The 5,380-nt window shown below is 33.0% G+C and overlaps 1 long non-coding RNA gene across 1 annotated transcript; it reads right to left on the reverse strand.

Moving 5' to 3' along the window:
* Positions 1–409: 409 nt before the first annotated feature.
* LOC131062012 (uncharacterized) lies at positions 410–5,108 on the reverse strand. Its single transcript, XR_009110642.2, has 2 exons — positions 4,876–5,108; positions 410–2,146 (listed from the first exon to the last, which is right to left on the reverse strand). It is a non-coding gene; the product is annotated as an uncharacterized LOC131062012 (long non-coding RNA).
* Between the last annotated feature and the right edge of the window lie 272 nt (positions 5,109–5,380).

The following is a 5,380-nucleotide window of genomic DNA, read 5'->3' on the forward strand; positions in this document are numbered from 1 at the left end:
ATCATGTTTTATTTAACATGTTTATTTCATGTGTGGATATAGGTATAGACACAGTGTGCATTACTGATTCATCATAAAGCATGTGGGGTTAAATAAGGCTCCCACAAGGGTTGAGCCCAACATGCTAACACAACAACATGTCTTCACTAAACAGGTGCCCATCATCCATAACAGTGAGCCTTCAAGGTCACTGTTATAAATAATGCCTCTTTGCCCGAGTGGAGACATGTTGATGTGATAGAAGGCTAGACAACCCTGGTAGGGTCGCATAATGAATAAGCTTGCTAAGATCATGTGCAATAAACAAGAAATCATGATATCAAGATCATATACAATCATAATAAAAACAACAGAGAAGTGAGCCACATAACTAATAATGAGATTGTCATAGAGAAGAGAAATAGAGATATTAAGTGCAATAAGGTTTATTGTCATAGTTTTATTCAGTAATATTTCAACCTTTCATAGATTGAGGTGATAGCAAAGGGCATATCACAAATGATAAATAAAGCTAAGTTAGTAGTGCAGCCAAGGCATCTTCTTCATGAAAAAGGACACCATATGAAAGTACAATGAGTAGTAAGTCTGAGACAACATATAAACAGTTATAGCTTATGGAAAAGATCACTATCCTTAGGAACAATAGCAAACATAGAACCAATGGAAAATGGGGACCAATATGCCAAGGCTATGAGATAGCCAAGTCTAAAATAGTGTTAAAAGATTAGTCTCACTCTTGATACATTAAACAAGGTGAGGATAGGTTCAAGGACAAGTCTCATGACTATTTTGGTAGAGACTATAATAATGTGGAGATGCATAGCACAAGATGCTAGTAGAAGAACGCATAACAGTACATTCCTTCAACAAGGGACAGATGATCCATGAGCCAATTCATGATTAAGGAAGATAAATTATATTGAAAAGTCAAGGTTAGGAATAGCTACAACCATCAACGATCAATACATAGCAGCATTCAAATTAGACAGTCATAATCGATGAGAAGAGTCTTGGTTTTGAAGACAATGCCAATAGATATAAAAAAGAGAGCAATGGATTGGAGGTAAAGGGTGTATTCAATCCCTCAAAGAATGTAGTGATAGAATTAAACAATATCAGGAATGTGCCCAATGAAGTAAGTAATGGATAGCATAAATACAATCATGCATAGATGATAGTTTAAATAGTATCAGAAAAGCATCACAAGAAGGTCCATATTGCAGGCCTCAAGGGTAATCAAGCCATGATATGAGATGAACTAAAACATAGTCTTCAATAACATAAATAACCATGATGCACAACTCATAAGCATGCTAGGGTAATGAGAAAGATCCACAATACAACAGTGTTAAGTATTTGAGAGGCCTTTGAAGACCATTAATGATACAAGTCTATAAGACTAAAATCAGTCCAAGAAGGCTTGACCACAGTAGGAAGACTCTCTCAAGAGACAAAAATGATTAAGGAGTGAAGTTTTATGACAGAGAATGCTTCATGTTATCACCTTGATTCATGTCTATCATAGAGGTTGCCAAACCAATTAATGCAGTCCTCAATAATTAATCGCAGTCATAGTGCAACATCATTATACAGTCATTCAAAGCTCAGTGATACATAATAATAGAGAAATATTCAGACCCAATTACTCAAAAAGGTTAGATAAATCAAAAGACAATTATGAGATGAATATCCATAATGGCTTAACTATTAGAGCTTCATGATTATGACATCATTATCATCCATAGAAAATGATACATGGAGTCTGAATTTAGTCAAATAGAAGATCACAATGACATGTCTATGACACAAAAACATGAAATTTCTTGAAAAACAAGGGCAATAATCAATAAGGAGACAATGCTAATAAAGATGACAATGCAGTCCACTACCAAATCAGTCCCACATAGTCATGAGACAGAGACAATGAAAGGTACAAAATAGCAATCTAATATATGACAATTATCACCTTGTATTAATGATAGTGCATGTCATCAATTTAATGAACAACCAAGGGTTTGTAGCAGAAGTAACAGTTACCATAAAGGACAGAGACTGTATTAAATCAGTATGGCAGGGTTTCAACAACGCTACATACAAAAGATGGCAGTCCTCTCTTTGAGGCTTTGTGACTTTCTAGGCCTTTGATCTTCAAAGATAACAATCAAGAGCATCACATGATAGTAAATACAAAATTGTTAAAACTATGAAAGACCTTAATATAAGAAGCATCATAACACGTGTGTGTGTGAATTTCTCAGTGAATGTAGCTTCTAATAGAGCAACAAAGTTATAGATTCTATAAAGGGAATCATGAGGAACCATTGAATGATATATTTTAGCATTCAAAGATGATAATCTCAGTCAAGTAATATATTTTATAGCCTCCAAATCAGATTGTTACATAAACAAGAAATTGTCATAAAGATAGTCCTAAGGGAAAAGCTTAGTAATGAGAAATATTGATTGGTAACAATAATCATGGATACATCAGCAAAGTAGTGACAAGGAATAGAAAGTGAATCTGTGACAATGATAATGAGGAACATTACGGTGAATAGCCTCCAATAAAGGATGACTATAATGCAGTCATGATAATGGTAGTAAATACAGTGCATTAGCAGTCACATTGTCTTTCAATGCATTAGTAGTTGTAGCTAATACAATAAGAATCATAGACATTCTCCACAGTTCACTAATTAGGACAATCAAAAGTACAAAGGTGTAGTGATAGTATGAACAAATAAATCGAAAAGAATGCAATCTTCAATAAAGGACATGAACTAGTCATTGATGGCAAGTCTAGAACCAGTGGAGATAGTGCATTAAGTCACAAAATCTTTCAAAAGATAGCTAAGTAGTCATATAGAAGCATATCCATTTATAAAAGCTTCAAGTGCAAGCCCTCAAAGGAGCAATCTAAAAGATGCAATAAATGATAATATTTGAGCAAATAAGAGAGACGAACTTTATGATGATTCTAGACACAGTTATGACCCCAATTCTAAGACAATTTGATAACAAAGTTAGACCTTAGAGTCAAGAATGGACAATATACTCAGTGCTTAAAGCACCTTACCTATAGTACTGAAAAAGAGAGCAGCAATTAATGATTAGTGTTGTAATTAATGATTTTGATAAATGAGAGTGAGTTTGATATTGTTAAAGGCATATAAGAAATGTGCATTAAGATATGAATGGAACACTGAACACAGAGGAAGCTATATGATGGAAGATATAGTGGAAATGACAGCATATCTAAAACTTGAAGACATTGGTAGTGATCAACAAATGATATGTTCTCAGTCATAAGATATAAAAGACATACAATCATCTTAATTCAATGCAAAATAACAGAGTGCAACACAAGTATAAGTAATTATGGCATCATTTAGATATGACTATGCATAGGGGAGAAATGCATAACACAGTGAATCTCAAACTTATAGTAACAGTCTATGCATTTATAGTAACATCAAACCTTTTTGCAAAGATTGAGGATTGAATCATGGACTAGAAGGAAACATTTTCAAGGATGCAATTCTTAAATGACCAAAACATCACAAAAGATGCAACCAATACCAAGGAATGATCAAAAGGCAGAGTTGAGACTCCCATATTGTAGTAGGTCTGAATTAAAATAACGAGCAATTTGGGATATCTTGTACAGTGGTTTGAGGCTTTTTACCTTCATTCTCAAAATACCATTCAAGGTGCTTTACTACTATGACTATTTTAGTTTGATAGTGAAAAAATAAGTCTCAAACAACTAACAACCACTGGCAATAAAGTGCATACCCCAATACTCTTAAAGCATCCAAATATAGTAACCAAGAAGTAATTAAGGAACAATGCTCCATCAAGAAGCATGATTACAGTATTTGAAATAAATTTAAAGACATATCCACAATGTCATAATGTAAAGACAAGAGCAATAACCCCAAGGTCACTCAAGACAGTGACAATGACTAATTAGAGAAGCTTACACAAGGAAGTGCCTTCTAGATAATCAAAGACTTTATTATGCAAGTAAATAATGACTTCAATGCATAATATCATCATTTAATATAAGCAAGTTCTTCACATCATCTCAAAGAGGGGTTTTGGTTCATACAATAGTTAAAGTTCTAACAGTCAAGGACATGACAACAAACAATGGGTAATCAGATAAGAGCAATGGAATCATAAAAAACATCTTTCAAAAAATAGCAAGTATAAACGACTAATATGAAGCCATGAAGCATTTAAGGAGAAAGAGTCTTAAATAATGGAAGCGTAACAATAAGGTTAAAAGAACAGAAAAAGGGTATTTGCATGGCTAATAAATGGAGCCATTCACATCAAAACATAACCAGGACAACACCTAGGAATAAGGTTTGACAGTCACATAGCCCCAAAGGAGCAGTAAAAACTATAGCATCATATACTGAAAAAGATGATCAAAACAAGAGCACTTCAAAATATTAATAATAATGCACTGTGCAATATACCATGGTGAAGCCACTTCACATCCATTAGAAGTCATTAAGAGCTTTAGGAGTAACAAAATACAGTTCAGTTGACCAAAGAAATATCAATGATTTACGAGCATTATACAACAGTACGACCATAAGCACAAGAGTAGTTCAAGAGTAGTTATCAAAAGAAGGATCCAGGTAGAAAAATATAAACCCTAGGAACAATTTTTTCAGATTATAGCTAAGAAGCCCTATTCGAATCATAGAGAAAAATTAATGCTTTTGCTATCAAAGAGCACACACGACGAAGGTTTATGCATGGAAATTCTAAATACATGCAGGTTTAAAAGAAATAATTCATGCTTCCTTTGCTTCCAAAAGACAAATGATAGTGTGAGGAAAAGAAGTGTAGGATGCATACCATGCTTCATGCAGATCAATCTATAAATCATCTTCAAAACCCTGCTCATAGAACACCTATTTGAACCCCAAAGAATGCATGTTGGCCAAACAACAATTTCCAAAAAAATGAAAAGATGAAAGATTATTAGAGTTCGAGCTATTTGTTTCATGCCCTAATCGGCTAGAACTATGCTTTTTTTTTTTTTTCAAGAACACAAATACTTCTATCATTGCCACAGGGTTAAGACTTATGTCTTCCCTAGGTTTCTAACTCCCTCATGCAAAGGAGTTAAAAAGCTTTATTAAGATTTTGTTTATATTTATCTTGTTTTTAATTTATAAGTTAATATAACTTTCTTTAGATTTATTCCTCCTAAATCTTAATGAAATTATATTAACTTATAAAAGGAGATAAAAAGGCTAAAATTCAATAATTCGATAATTTTATTCCTAGCATTTATTTTAAAAACAATGTCATTATTTATTTTAAATAAATGTTAGAGTAAAATTATTTTAAAAAAAAA

The sequence above is a fragment of the Cryptomeria japonica genome, chromosome 2 (assembly GCF_030272615.1).
Source record: "Cryptomeria japonica chromosome 2, Sugi_1.0, whole genome shotgun sequence".
In the NCBI taxonomy this organism is placed as follows: domain Eukaryota; kingdom Viridiplantae; phylum Streptophyta; class Pinopsida; order Cupressales; family Cupressaceae; genus Cryptomeria; species Cryptomeria japonica.